This window comes from Podarcis pityusensis (assembly GCF_964106645.2).
Source record: "Podarcis pityusensis genome assembly, chromosome: W".
Taxonomy (NCBI): domain Eukaryota; kingdom Metazoa; phylum Chordata; class Lepidosauria; order Squamata; family Lacertidae; genus Podarcis; species Podarcis pityusensis.
In genome coordinates this window covers 33,836,308-33,851,324 of record NC_138045.1, presented here as the reverse complement: position 1 = coordinate 33,851,324, position 15,017 = coordinate 33,836,308, and the positions used below count along the sequence as shown (strand labels likewise).

At 42.2% G+C, this 15,017-nt stretch overlaps 1 long non-coding RNA gene across 1 annotated transcript in view; it reads left to right on the top strand.

The window, feature by feature from the left end:
- Positions 1 to 15,017, top strand: part of LOC308467808 — a 921,448-nt gene that overhangs the window by 294,904 nt on the left and 611,527 nt on the right. The window lies entirely within an intron of this gene.

Genomic DNA, 15,017 nt, shown 5'->3' with positions numbered 1-15,017 from the left:
AGAATGCCTGGCTGAAGAAACACATTTTCAGCTGACCCCTAAAGATATAGAATGCAGGTGCCAGGTGAGCCTCCCTGGGGAGAGCATCCCACAAATGGGGAGCCACTGCAGAAAAGGCCCCTTCTCATGTTGCCACCTTCTGGACCTCTCAATGAGGAGGCACATGGAGAAGGGCCTCAGAGGATGATCTTGGGGTCCAGGTTAGTTCATATGGGGAGAGGCAGTCCTTGAGGTACTGCAGTCCTGAGCCATTCAGGCTGTAGAGGCCGAAACCAGCACTTTGAATCAGGCTTAGAGACTAACTGGCAGCCAGTGCCATTGGGTCACCCTCAGTGTAACACGCTCAAATTGTCTTGTCCCAGTGAGCGCAACCTGGTCACCAAACTCTGCACTAGCTTAAGTTTCCAAACCATCTTCAGAGGCTGAACTATGCATAGACGACAGAAGTTAGGCTTTCCCTGTCCAGATAAGGACATAGCTGGCCACCAGCCAAAGCTGATGGAAGGTACTCCACACCACCAAGGCCACCTTAGCTTCAAGTGACAGCAATGGATCCAGGGCCCCAAGCTACATACCTGCTTCTTCAGAAGGACTGTGACCCCATCAAGAGCAAGAATCTGACCGGAGTTCTCCACTCATGTTCAAGCCACTTCCTAGCTTGTTTCCTAAGCTCTGGTGTATACCAGGGAGCCAGGTGGGCTCCATGAAGCAGGAGAAGGAACTCCGGGGCATTTGGTGTCAATGGTCTGAGTCATTTGGATATTCCAGGGCTTTGACAAGTGTGGCATGACCTTCAGCATGCAGAGCAGATGTTCTGCCACTGAGCTGGGGCCCTTTCCAGGTCCAGGTCCTGCTAGGTGTTACAGATTAGTTAAACGAGAGGCAACAGGGCTATGCATCTGATGTAAGGACTCTTTTCTCACTTTATAGGCAGGGCCCCAGGACTTCAGCAAGACCTACTGAGGATGCCTGCCTACCATGCACCCTGTAATTCCCCCCTGCCCCCAGCCAGACACACTGAGGGGTGCCTTGTGGCTACATACAGCCACTTTTTTAAAAAAATTGTGCACAGCACCTGACCTAACACCATTCTGGGATCTTTTAAAAGCACCTAAGAACCAGAGGTGCTTAGAAGGCTGGTCCCCACAGCCAGGTAAGCCCACCTGGGCCACCAATGGAGAAGGCCACCCACCAGCAAACACATGGGCCCCACTTAAACCTGGAGCCAGCCCTGCCATAACTCCACGGGGCAAATGCAAAGTGTCCTTCAGTGGCTTCTAGGTCAATTATCACCAACCTGCTACTGTAAAAGGTTAAAGGTGTGCCAGTTGAACATATATTTAAGCCTTAATTGTCACTGACTAATTCTTTTTTTTTATAATTTTTTATCAAATTTTCCATTTTAACAATCCAATCAAATCACATTAAAGATTCCAAATTATACAAATACATATCATATAGTCCAAATATTCTGCCAAATTATAAATTTTTATTGGGACTTCCCACGCTTCAAGTTGGGGGGGGGGGGCTCTGATCATCTCATATCTCTGCTGCCTTGAGTTTCCAATAGTTCCTTTAATCTTCCTGTTGTTAACCTTCCTTCTTTCATGGCCTCTGAGTTGTTTCCACAGGCGAGATGAAGTAAGCAATGATGTGTTTCTGTGTGAATTTTGTGCACTTGACTCTCCTATTGTTACAGTATCTCCTCACACGCTGGTGTTTATGCCAAATCAATCCAAAAGTCATTTCGCTGCTGGCAGACGCCATCTTCTCTCAGTTCCGATGAAATCAAATCTAGGCATTTGCCTCATTAATTTTCCCAAACCGGTTGCATCAAACATTAGCCTTTCCAGGGGAGATTTGCCAAATCGGACTTAAAGTGCAGATATAATAACAAATTAAGAGCTCATCTCCCCCTATGACTATTTATCTCTGCAGCTTGGTCTTATCCCATAATGGCGGATCTCATTTAAATAATGCACCTCATCACCCTTCTCATAATCCGTCCAAAGTTTTTTTAAGTCTCTCCAGCGGCTAACAAGATCCTGCTTCTTTCTAATATCAATATTTGGAGGGTCTTTTATCTTCTTCCAAGCAATTCAACAAACAAAAGCTTTAATTATATAGTATTGTTATTTCCACACAGTTTATATTTTCCAATCTCACTTGCTGTAAATAATGTAAACAGTTCTTGGGGGGGAGGGGATTTGTCAGGTATTGTAATAAATCATAGTAAAAAAGGCTTTACCCCCCCTCCTTTTCCATTCCGTTCCAACATACCAACTTAGATGTTATTCTTAGATGTTATTCTTTCTTCCTCTCCATCACTCTTGGCTCCTCAGTGGCTGGCTTAATTGGCAGATTAATTTCCCCCTCCTCACTTGAAGCATGTCCAAAATTTAAATCCAAATTTTCATCTTAAGAAATGGAACTTGGTGCGCTCGCGGGGACAGCGTCCAGGAGATCCGAAAACTTAAATCCAATTTTTCATCTTAAGAAATGGAACTTGGTGCGCTCGCACCGAACTCCCTTGGGGGCTTTCCATCCAGTGCCCCCACCCCCTCCTTCTTTACGAACTTGGGGGTAGTTTATTGGGCATCCGCGGATGAGACTGCATCTTCCCTTACACCAGGAAGAATTTGGGGGGCTGATTACTCCCATCTCAGCCTCTAATTACCTCGTGGGAGCTGGAGCGATGGTATTGTCAGCCATCTTCCGTGGCGCCTCAAGCGGAAGTGTCACTGACTAATTCTTGCATCTCCTTGCCATGCCGCTCCCTCCATACCGTTTTCCCCAACTAAGATTTCTTTTTTTTTTTTAAAGCAATTTATTAGGTTTTACAATAAAGATAAACATAATAAGCAATATAACATTGATCTTAACATATTTTCACATTTTCTTTGGACTTCCTCACATCTCCCGCTCCCACTTTCATCGTTGTAACGTTTTGTCAGCAATTTATCATCTTATTTAAATTCTTATATCCCTTCTATATTTCATAATCTTATAATTCTCAGTAAGGAGCTAAATTTCACAATCTTACTTATTTTCTTAAAGACTTCTAAATTTAGTGGTGCTCAGTTATTTTGATCTAGCATCTTATTTAGCATTCACTCAAATTACAATACTTTTGTAAATAATTCTTAAATTTCTTCCAGTCCTCCTCGATCCTCTCTTCTCCCAGGTCACGGATTCTGCCAGTCATTTCAGCCAGTTCCATGTAGTCTATCAGTTGTATCTGCCATTCTTCCAGTGTGGGTAGATCTTGAGTTTTCCAATGTTTTGCGAGAAGTATCCTTGCTGCTGTTGTTGCATACATAAAAAATGTCTGGTCCTTCTTTGCCACCCCTTGGCCGACAATACCCAAAAGGAAAGCCTCTGGTTTCTTAGTGAAGGTATATTTAAATACCTTTTTCAGTTCATTATAAATCATTTCCCAGAACGCCTTCACTTTAGGGCAAGTCCACCAGAGGTGGAAGAACGTTCCCTCACACTCTTTGCATTTCCAACACTTATTATCAGACAGGTGGTAAATTTTGGCAAGTTTGACTGGGGTCATATACCATCTATAGATCATTTTCATTACATTTTCTTTCAGAGCGTTACATGCAGTAAATTTCAATCCATTACTCCACAACCTCTCCCAGTCCTCAAACATAATATTATGCCCAATGTCCTGTGCCCACCTTATCATAGCCGATTTAACCGTTTCGTCTTGTGTGTTCCATTTCAACAGCAAGTTATACATCCTTGAAAGTACCTTAATCTTTGGTTCTAGCAATTCTGTTTCTAATTTCGATTTCTCCACCTGGAACCCTAGTTTCTTATCATTTTTAAAAACTTCTTTAATCTGAGCGTAATGTAACCAATCTCGCACTTTGTCTTTCATTTTCTCCAAACTCTGCAATTTCCAATTGTCTCCATCCTTTTCTAGTATTTCCCAATATTTTGGCCATTTAGCCTCCATATTGGGTCTTTTTCGGGCCTTGGCTTCCAAAGGTGAAAGCCACCTTGGTGTTTTATTTTCCAGCAAGTCTTTATATTTTGTCCAGACATTAAACAATGATTTTCTGACAATATGGTTCTTGAAGGCCTTATTTGCTTTAACCTTGTCATACCATAAATATGCATGCCATCCAAAGGCATTGTTAAACCCTTCCAAATCTAACACATCAGTGTCTTCAAGAAGTAGCCAATCTTTTAACCAGCAGAACGCTGCGGCTTCATAATACAACTTTAAGTCTGGCAGGGCAAAGCCCCCTCTTTGTTTTGCATCGGTTAATATCTTAAACTTAATTCTGGGCTTTTTGCCCTGCCAGACAAACTTAGAGATGTCTCTCTGCCACTTCTGAAAGCACTCCGTTTTGTCCAAGACCTGAAGTGTTTGAAATCAAACCAACTAAGATTTCATTTCAGGCATCTGGCAGAGTGAGCTGGAGTCGCAGCAATAAATTTCTTCGCCTTTAAGGTTCCCTTGGAAGGAAGGCAAGAAAGAAGGAGGGAAGTGCAATGAATTGTTTCGGCCTCCCTACCTCCTCCTCGAGCTCCAGGGACAGTTTGTGGGGGTAGCTCAGCAAGGCTGGCTTTGGAGACCCCACCACCCAGCTGCAAAGCAAACGCAGCCCACAGCGGGAGAGCAACAATGGCTGCTTGGCTCATCTGCACTCTTATCTGAGTCCCTTCCTGGGCCAAGCATCTCGCCCAGTTCTCAACACAGTGTCTTGCTGGGCACATCCCCCGTCCAACATCCCTGAGGGAGGGAGGGAAAATCACCCCGTTGTTTGCACACAAAAAGGCCAGCGTCTCTCAGGAGGCTGCTGTCGATACATTTTGCCCTCCAAGACACAGTACGTGCACCTCCAGCAGCCGTGGCTCTCCAGGGTCTCAGGAAGGGGGTGACCCCAGCCCTACCTCAAGATGAGGCCATTGGGGATTGAACCAGAGAACTTCTGCATGCAAAGCAGGTGCTCTACCCCCGGAGCTGTGGCCCTTCCTCTGTCAAGACTTGCAAGATGTGCTTTGAATACATGAAACTCCCCCAAAAACACTTTGGGGCCTCTCCATAACCAGGGACACACACACACACACACACACACACACACACACACACACTGTCAGGTGTCTTCTGCAATAGTAATAACTCATTAGTGGTGGATTTGCTCTGGACAAAGTTCTCCCAAAGTTCCCATATTTTTGACACCTGGAGGGGCATCTCTTGTGTTATAGCTCAACAAAAGTGGGACAAAACAAACAAATAAGCAAATAGGAACATTTGTGGTATGCAATGTTGCAGGATTTCAGCAGGAAGTTATGGGACAGGCACTGATTGGAAAGGAAGCAGTTTGTACCTGCAAACGTTTCAGTGAGGACATAACGCACCAAGTATAGCAAGATTGCCCATAAGTACCCAGATGCCTCCACGAGGAGGACAGGTCATCACAAACACGCCCTCAAATGCAAAGCAAATCCTGGCATCCCCGCTGCCCAAGGCGGCTGCCAGCACAGCCAAGCCAGGGGTTCAGCTTCTCCAGGGACACCACCCGCAGAGAACAGTCTTCAGTCTAGGAGGCAGAAGTGAAACTGAGGATGGATGGGTGAGTGTCAGGGGGCACCTCCCCCCCCCCCCACAAAAAAGGAACAGTTCAGTAAGCAGGGCAGTTTATTATTAGTTTAGTGTATGTACTTAGATAACTGTGAATTGTCCCATTGTATAGTTCTCTGGGCAAAGCAGAATAAAAAGTTTATTCCAACCCCCCGAAAGGGTTCAGCTGAGTGGATGGAGAATATTACCATATGTGGTGGACGTGTGATAAAGTGAAGCCATTTTGGGAGTCGATTTATAATGAACTTAAGAAGATAGTAAAATATACCTTCCCCAAAAAGCCAGAGGCTTTTCTACTTGGCTTGATGGGAAAGGAGATTACCTGTAAGATAAAAGATCAAAGATTATTCATGTATGCCACAGCTGCTGCAAGGACTTTGTTGGCCTAAAACTGGAAATCACAAGAAGTTCCGACTTCCGGAGGCGGCGCGAAACAGCAATGGCGGTCCTCCTCAGCTGCTGAAGAGGGGCTCCGCGGAAAAGGGTCGTGCGCTGAGGCACAGCGACGACCCATCTAGAAAAACCACGGGTAGAGTGAGCCCGTGGCCGTGGGACTCGGCGGGCACCAGGAGCAACCCCAGAAACGTTGAAGGGACCCCGTAAGGAGCCCCGGAACGTGGAAGGGGGAGCGGTGCTGTGAGTTCATCGCTCTTTCCGCGGAAGTGAAGCCGCGCGGCTGCTGCTGATGAGCGCTGTCCTTTCTTTCTGAAACATCAGGCTCCAAACTTCATACTCGTGAGTAAGGACCATAAGAATCTGGTTGGGACTAAAATATTAAAATTCGGCTGAAAACGGGAGACGAGAAACAGGAAGTCCGTCTCCCGACTCTGCTTAAAGATCAAAGCAAAGGCTCTGCCAAGCGTGAAGCGCTTTGAAAGGGAGCTTAAAAAGAGGTTCTTTTCTTCGTGCAAAGCTCGAATTGGCTATCTAGAAGGGCAAAGAAATTGACTGGATTTGAACTGAAACCCCCCTCTACTGAGTGGATTATAAAAGTTTAAAATCCGAATCGCTGGGCTGCCGGGTTACTAAAGAACTGTCAAACTGAGGAAACTGTATCAGGTGGAGCAGTTACTTTGAGCGCTGGTGGATACAAGTAAGAAACTGTTACCTGCATCTTTATTGAAACTTTGTTTTACTTGGGGGAAACTTTGCAACTTTAAAGGGACAAAGAAGGTTCCCCTGCAACTTCTTTTTTTTTTTTTTTTTGGATTGCTGGATTAATGGCGGAAAAAGTTCCTTTCTTTTCTTGAGCTACAGGGAAGCTCCCTCTAGTGGATTTGGGATTAATAAGTCTCAGGGAACTGTTTTTTATTTGGACTATCTATTAGGTGGTTGTTTACATTCTGGACTGTCTTTCCCATGGGATCTACAATTTGACCTTGACACATAGACAGCGGTGGAATGAGTGGCACAGGGAAAACAAGGGCTGCCAAGTCGAAAGCAAAACAAACCGTACAACAATTGTTACAGACAACATTAACTGTTCAGCCACGTAGATCATCTGTCCCTACTGTTTTGACATTGCAAGAAAGAGAAACTGCTCAGCCAGCCCAAGAGCCAACTTCAGAGGATATGGCTTCAGGAGGGTCTGACGCAATTTCTAAACAAATTTTGGAACAGTTGGCAGCTTTAAATACAAAATTTGATCAAGTTACAACTACTATTAATAAACTGACTGAGCAGGTTTCCCAAAATACACAAGTAATTGGGAATCTTCAAACAACAACTTTAGAAAATCGCAAATTGGCTGAGCAAGCGAACCAAAAAGCAGAACAAGCTAACAAGAAGGCTGAGGAAGTACAAAAGGAAGTAAGGCCACTATGCAGGCAGATTAATGAACAGCAGGCCTATCTGTCTATGGTGGAATTGAAAAATCGGGAAAATAATCTTAGATTAAGAGCAATTCCAGAACTTGAAGGAGAAGATTTGATTGGCTATCTGACATCAGAACTATCAAAGTTCTGGGGTATAGAAGAAGATAAGGACTTTAAAATTGTCACCGCCTTCAGATTGGGAAGATTGGTGAGAAAAGACAGATCTAGAGATTGCCTGATCATTTTGAGATCCAGGCAAGAAAGAGACAAAATCCTAGGCCTACACTTTAAAAAACCACTGGTGATTCAGGACAAGAAGGCAGAAATCTACAGAGATATTCCGAAACAACTTTTGGACTTAAGAGCTACATATACAGATCTAGCGAGATTACTGAGAAACAACTCAATTCCCTATAGGTGGGAGTTTCCCCAAGGACTATCTTTTAACCTTAAAGGAAAGAAGGTTAAACTTAGAACACCAGAGGACCAGCAAAAGTTTTTACACGATTACGGAGAGGACCTACAGAAGGGAATAGCAGGGGCTTGGCCGCTACCTCAGCCTGAATCAACACCTGTGCCAGCCCCGGACGAAAAGGAAGACACATCCCTATAGGACTTATAGATTAAACCAGGATGTCTCTGCAGCTCCTTAGTTGGAATATAAATGGCGGGAATTCCCCGGAAAAAAGAGGAAGGATCTTTCATATATTGAAAAAAGAACAATTGGACATTATTTGTTTGCAGGAAACACACGTGACTAGGCTCCACAGGAAAGTTTTAATCAACAAAAGACTAGGCCAAGAATTTATCTCATCAGACAAAGTCAAGAAGAGAGGAGTAGTGATTTATGCAAAGGAGAACCTGTCACCGAAATTTTTATTTAAAGATGAACAAGGAAGAATTTTGGTAATTGAAATACAAATACAAGGAGAAAATTTTTTGATATTAGGAATTTATGCACCAAATGAGGGGAAATCGGAATTTTATAAGAAGTTGCATGAGATAATGCTGGACTATCTGGACTATACCAACATCATTATGATGGGAGATATGAATGGGGTGGTCTCTACCTACATGGATAAGTCACAGAACCAAAATTTAACTAAGGATGGCAGACTACCTAAGACTTTCTTTGAACTAACTGACAGTATGGATTTGATTGACATTTGGAGGACAAAGAACCCCTTAGGTAAAGAAGGAACATTCTTCTCTGAGGCCCACCTGTCATGGACACGAATCGACCAAATATGGACAACTAGAGGGCTGGCTCCTAAGACTAGAAAAGTGGAAATCTGCCCAAAAACCTGCTCCGACCATAACGCTCTGAAAGTGGAATTGAGACTTACTCCAACCGGTTCCTTCAGATGGAAAATGAATGACACCCTACTAAGAGATCAGGAGATTGTAAAGAAGGCCCAAAAAACTTTAAAAGACTATTTTGAAATTAACCTGAACACTTCGGTGGAAAAGAGAACAATCTGGGACGCAAGCAAGGCAGTAATGAGAGGGTTTCTGATACAACAGAACACAATTAAGAAAAAACTCTGGAATGGAAAAAAGGATAAGATATTAGAGAAGATAAGAGACGGTGAGAAAAAACTGAGACTAAAACCAAAATCTAAAGAGATCTTAAGAGAAATTAAGTTTCATCAAGCACAGTATGCGAAATTGATAAATCAAGAAGTGGAATGGAAAATTAAACAAATGAAACAAAGATCATTTGAATCAGCGAATAAGTGTGGGAAACTGCTAGCATGGCAGTTGAAAAAAAGACAAAAATTGAACTTTGTTACCAATCTAGAGGTGGAAGGGAGAAACATCCAGAAACCAGAGGAAATTAGAAAGTGCTTCCAGAGATACTTCAAAAAACTTTATACGCAAGGGCCTCAGGAAGTGACTGAGATAGACCAATTTTTAAAAACTAATGGACTCCCCAAACTATCTCAGGAAAAGACAGCAATCTTGAATCACAGAATAACACAACAGGAAATTGAGGATGCCATTCAGAATATGCAACTTGGCAAATCTCCAGGCCCAGATGGACTTACCTCCAAGTACTATAAGATATTAAAAGACTATTTGATACAACCACTAATGGAGGTTTGTAATCAGATTATGGAGGGGAAGAGGGCACCGGAAACGTGGAAAGAAGCTTTCATCACATTGATACCTAAACTGGAAACTGAAAAGACTCAACTTAAGAACTACCGTCCCATCTCACTCTTAAATGTGGATTACAAAATTTTTGCAGATATTTTGGCAAGTAGATTTAAAAAAGTGTTAAATGAAATAATTCACAAGGACCAGGCAGGCTTTCTCCCAGGCAGACATTTGTTTGATAACACCAGGAACATTATTGACATTTTGGAACGTTTACAAACTAATATTAACACTAAGGCAGTGTTAATTTTCATTGACGCGGAGAAGGCTTTTGACAATATCTCTTGGAAGTTTATGAAGAAAAATTTGGAAGGGATGGGAGTGGGACGGGGGTTTGAAAATGGCATAGAAGCAATTTATTCAGAGCAAAAAGCTAAATTGATAGTGAACAATGTGGTGACAGAAGAGTTGAAAATTGAAAAAGGAACACGACAGGGGTGCCCCCTATCCCCTCTTTTATTTATTTCAGTCCTGGAGGTGCTTTTGAACATGATTCGGGAGGACCGGTTGGTACAAGGAATACAGGTCGGAGTGAAACAATATAAACTGAAAGCTTTTGCAGATGATTTGGTTTTAACATTACAGGAGCCAGAATCTAGTACAAAAAGAGTTTTAGAATTGATTCATGAGTTTGGTCGGGTGGCGGGATTTAAGTTGAATAAGCAAAAAACCAAGGTTTTGGGGAAAAACTTGACATCTTCAGAAACAGATGGGTTTCAGAAAGAGACAGAATTAAGTGTGGTAAAAAAAGTGAAATACCTAGGGGTTCACTTGTCTGCTAAAAATTTGAATTTATTTAAAGACAATTATGAAAAATGTTGGTCGGAAATCAAAAAAGATTTGGAAATTTGGTCAAGACTGAAACTTTCCTTGTTGGGTAGAATTGCAGCTATAAAAATGAATGTATTGCCGAAAATGTTATTTCTGTTTCAAACCCTACAGATTGTGGACAGAGTGGAATGTTTTGGAAAGTGGCAGAAGGATATATCCAAGTTTGTTTGGCAGGGCAAAAAGCCCCGGATAAAGTTTAAAATACTAACTGATTCGAAAGAAAGAGGGGGGTTTGCCCTGCCGGACCTGAGATTATATTATGAAGCTGCGGCCTTCTGCTGGATGAAGGATTGGTTACTTCTTGAGAACACTGATGTCCTAGATCTGGAAGGGTTGGACATTGCCTTTGGTTGGCATGCATATTTGTGGTACGACAAGGCAAAGGTTCATAAAATGTTCAAAAATCATATTGTCAGAAAATCAATATTTATGGTCTGGACAAAATACAAGGACTTATTATTTTTTTTTTTAATATTTTTTATTGCGTTTTTTCCAGATAGAGATACAAAGTCAGATATACAAAGAAATAACAAAGGAAAAAAAAGAAAAAAAGAAAAAATCATCTTTTCAAAACACTTTTCCATAACCAACCGGACTTCCCCGCGTCTCCCTCACCGTGCATTCTTTACAATAAAATTTTTCAGCAAATTATAACCTTATTTCGTGTATTCTTTTGCTCTTTCAGATAGTTATAATTTATGTTTAAAATACTTATTGTCTATTTACACTAAAAACATATATAATATTATTTTAAACATTTAATCCTTTCATTCATATAACTTAGCTTACCATACCTTAATCTTATTGCTGGAGCTAGATTTCCCAAAAATACAAGGACTTATTAGAAGGTAAGACTCCGAGGTGGCTATCACCAGCAGAGGCCAAGGCCTGGAAAAAAACCCAATATGGAGGTTGGTTGGCCGAAATATGGGGAAATTATAGAAAAAGTTGGAGAAACTTGGAGGCTGCAGAGTTATGAAAAATTAAAGAATAAGGTGCAAAATTGGTTTCACTATGCTCAAATTCAAGAGGTTTTTAAGCTGGACAAAAAAAAAAAAACAGGTTTCCAGGTGGAAAAATCGAAACTAGAGACAGAATTGTTGGAACCAAAGACCAAGGTACTTTCGAGAATGTATAACTTGCTGCTTAAATGGAACACTCAGGATGAGACAGTCAAATCAGCAATGATAAAATGGGCTCAGGACATTGGGTACAACATTATGTTTGAAGACTGGGAAAGGTTATGGACCACTGGCATGAAATTCACGGCATGTAATGCCTTGAAAGAGAATATTATGAAAATGATATACAGGTGGTACATGACCCCAGTCAAGCTTGCTAAGATATATCATTTGTCTGATAATAAATGTTGGAAATGTAAGGAGGCTGAAGGGACATTCTTTCACCTCTGGTGGACTTGCCCAAAAGTGAAGGTCTTCTGGGAAATGATCTATAATGAGTTAAAAAAGGTGTTTAAGTACACCTTTCCCAAGAAACCAGAAGCCTTCCTCTTGGGCATTGTCGGCCAGAAGGTGTTAAAGAAAGACAGAACTTTTTTTATGTATGCAACGACAGCAGCAAGAATACTTATTGCAAAACACTGGAAGACACAAGATTTACCCACACTGGAAGAGTGGCAGACGCAATTGATGGATTATATGGAATTGGCTGAAATGACCGGCAGAATCCGAGATTTGGGAGAAGAAATAATGGAGGAGGATTGGAAAAAGTTCAAGGACTATTTACAAAAATATTATAAGCTATATGAATGTTAAGAATTTGCATGATTTGGAAAATCTAGCTTCAGCAACAAGATTCGGTGATATGGGAAATTAAGTTATAATCATGAAGGGACTAAGGTTTAAAATGACATTACATTTATATTAAGGCAAAAGTAAATTGACAATAAGTATTTTAAACCTAAAACATAACTATTTGAAAGTACAAAGGAATGCATGAAACAAGGTAATAATTTGTTGGTATTTTTATTATAAAGAATGCAGGGTGAGGGGGACGTGGGGAAGTCCGGTTGGTGATGAAAAAAGGTCTTGGAAAGATGGATTTCTTTCTTTTTTTCTTTTTTCTTATTACTGTTATCTCTTTCATATATCTGACTTCATTTCTGTATCTGAGAAAAGCAATAAAAAATATTTATAAAAAAAAAAAGAAATCACAAGAAGTTCCTACCATTGCGGAGTGGCAGGCGAAGATGACAGACTATGCGGAGTTAGCCAAACTGACCGGAATGATTCGGGATCAGGACGATCAGAGATTCCAGGAAAATTGGAGTAAATTTATTGTATATTTAAAGGACAGCTGTATAAATCTAAAGACACTAGCAGGACTGAAGTAACTCCTACAATGTAGATGATAGAAGATGTGAAAAGATAAAATACGCGAATGGATTTGATAAGGGATACCAACTGAAGGGAGGGAGGGAAGTCACAAGCTCAGCAGAGCAAAAATGTTTATATGTTGATTAATGTATTGAAAGAAAGAATGTGTAAAGAAAATAATAAAAATTTATTGGGGGGGGGGGAGGGTTCAGCTGAAACACAGGACAGTCAAAAATACCACAGCAAAATCCAAAATCCAGCAGAGAAAGTAAAACTGACTCCCAATCAAGCTTGTCATAGTCCCAAAAGCTCTGGGCAGTGTCAGTTTGGACAAAGTTACATTATGCCATTCCCTCATTTCTCCCTCTGCCCCACAAAAGAGTGCTACTTGCTACCTTGACCCTCTTTCAAGCTCCCCTCAGTCCACCTGCTTCCTCAAAATGTTGCTACTCTCCTGCAACAGACACCTTGACAGTGTTGGGATTTTTATATCTCACCAGCTGCGAGGAGCAGCACAATGGTTGTTGACATCATGTGATGTCTGTGAGCGTGAGACAGGAAGTCTCTGCTTGTTCTCATGTAACTGGAGAGTTACTTTCGCTTCTGAGTGAAGCGGGTGTTGAGTCGTACTTCTGTGCTTGCTGCTCAGGAGAGCAGACATGTTGGATGAGAGCTGTGTGTACAGTCTGTAAATAAAGTAGTGTGTAGACTGCTGACTGTTTCTTTCTTCTGTGATGGGATACCAGAAGACGAGTGTGCTACTCTCAGGATGGAGGGGTCGCTTATTACCCGTCTCTCTGGACTGAGGGCAATTTCCAGCCAGAGAGTGGCACCCTTCCTGGGGGCGTTTTTCCAACAGACAGTGTTGTGGAAATTACGGGGGGGCCCACATCTTTCAAGTTGTTAAATGTTACAAATATTATGCATAAATATATCCTTTCGACTTGACAGCTCAGGGAAGTTACCTAGCTTTAACAATAATCTAAAATCAACTCCTTTGCCAGTTTCCTCCATTTCAATTCCGTAACAACAGTGTTGGCAAAAGTGAGCAGAGCATTTCATGGACTGTGAAGATGCACACACACACACACACACACACACACACACACAGCCCTACGCTTCCTCCCGAGAGCTCTGGCTTCTGCACCCATTGTGCAAGGCACTTATAATAGAAAAAAGATGGGTGTGGAACTAGGGAAGCAGAGGACACTGGGATTCCCCAGCAGAGAGTGGCAATAAAGCAGGAGCCAGGAGAAACATTACTCAGGGAATGGGAGGTGGAGTTGCAGGAGACTTCCAAGACTCAACATTCCTGCCTCAGCCAATGCATAATCCCAGGAGCTGCCCCACTCAAGCAGTTCCTGTTGCTAGCAGAGGGCCAGTGTGGTGTAGTGGTTAAGAGCAGTATGTGTTTGGGGGCTGGATGTGGGTCCTAAAGATAATGTGTATTTCAAATGATTAAATATATTGAAATACAGAACTGGCTCTAAGCTCATTCACAAAACTTTTTGGTTTTTTGGCATTCTCAATATAGGGGGTTCCTTTGCTTTCTAAGTTCACATTTCCTGAGGCATGCTTTAGAAATGCCTGCAGGTGAGAGATCCAAAATGATAAAAGACATCCTTTAATAAAATGCAGTCAGGATGCAAAGAAAGAAAGGGGGAAAAAAGAGCGGTGGACTGGTAATCTGATGAACGGGGTTTGTGTCTCCGCTCCTCCACATGCAGCTGCTGGGTGACCTTGGGCTACTCACACTTCTCTGAAGTCTCTCAGCCTCACTCACCTCACAGAGTGTTTGTTGTGGGGGAGGGAGGGAAAAGAGAATGTTAGCCGCTTTGAGACTCCTTCGGGTAGTGATAAAGCGGGATATCAAACCCAAACTCCTCGTCCTCTTCTTCTTCTTCTTCGTGCTCCTTATTTGCAAAGACGTTAATTACGCCTGCCCACCTAACAAACCTAGAGGGGAAATAGGCCCCCATTGTTGCCATTTTGCAGATGAGCAACTGAGCACGAGTCTAGGCAGACGGGCCCCAAGGACAGCGGTTGAATCTGCAGCCAGCCAACCCAGACCTCAGAGACTACCACTTTCTCTTTCAACCTTGCCAGGAGTCTCCTCTTCCCTCCCTGTCCTACAAGGGTGTAAGCAAAGCACTATCTCTTCCAGCCCACAGAGTGCAAACAAAGTAATACCTGTTTCAAAGTGTGTGCATGGTGCAAACAAGGAAGAAATGAACATGAACAAAGTGCAATTCCCACAGTCTCTTTTTGTCATGA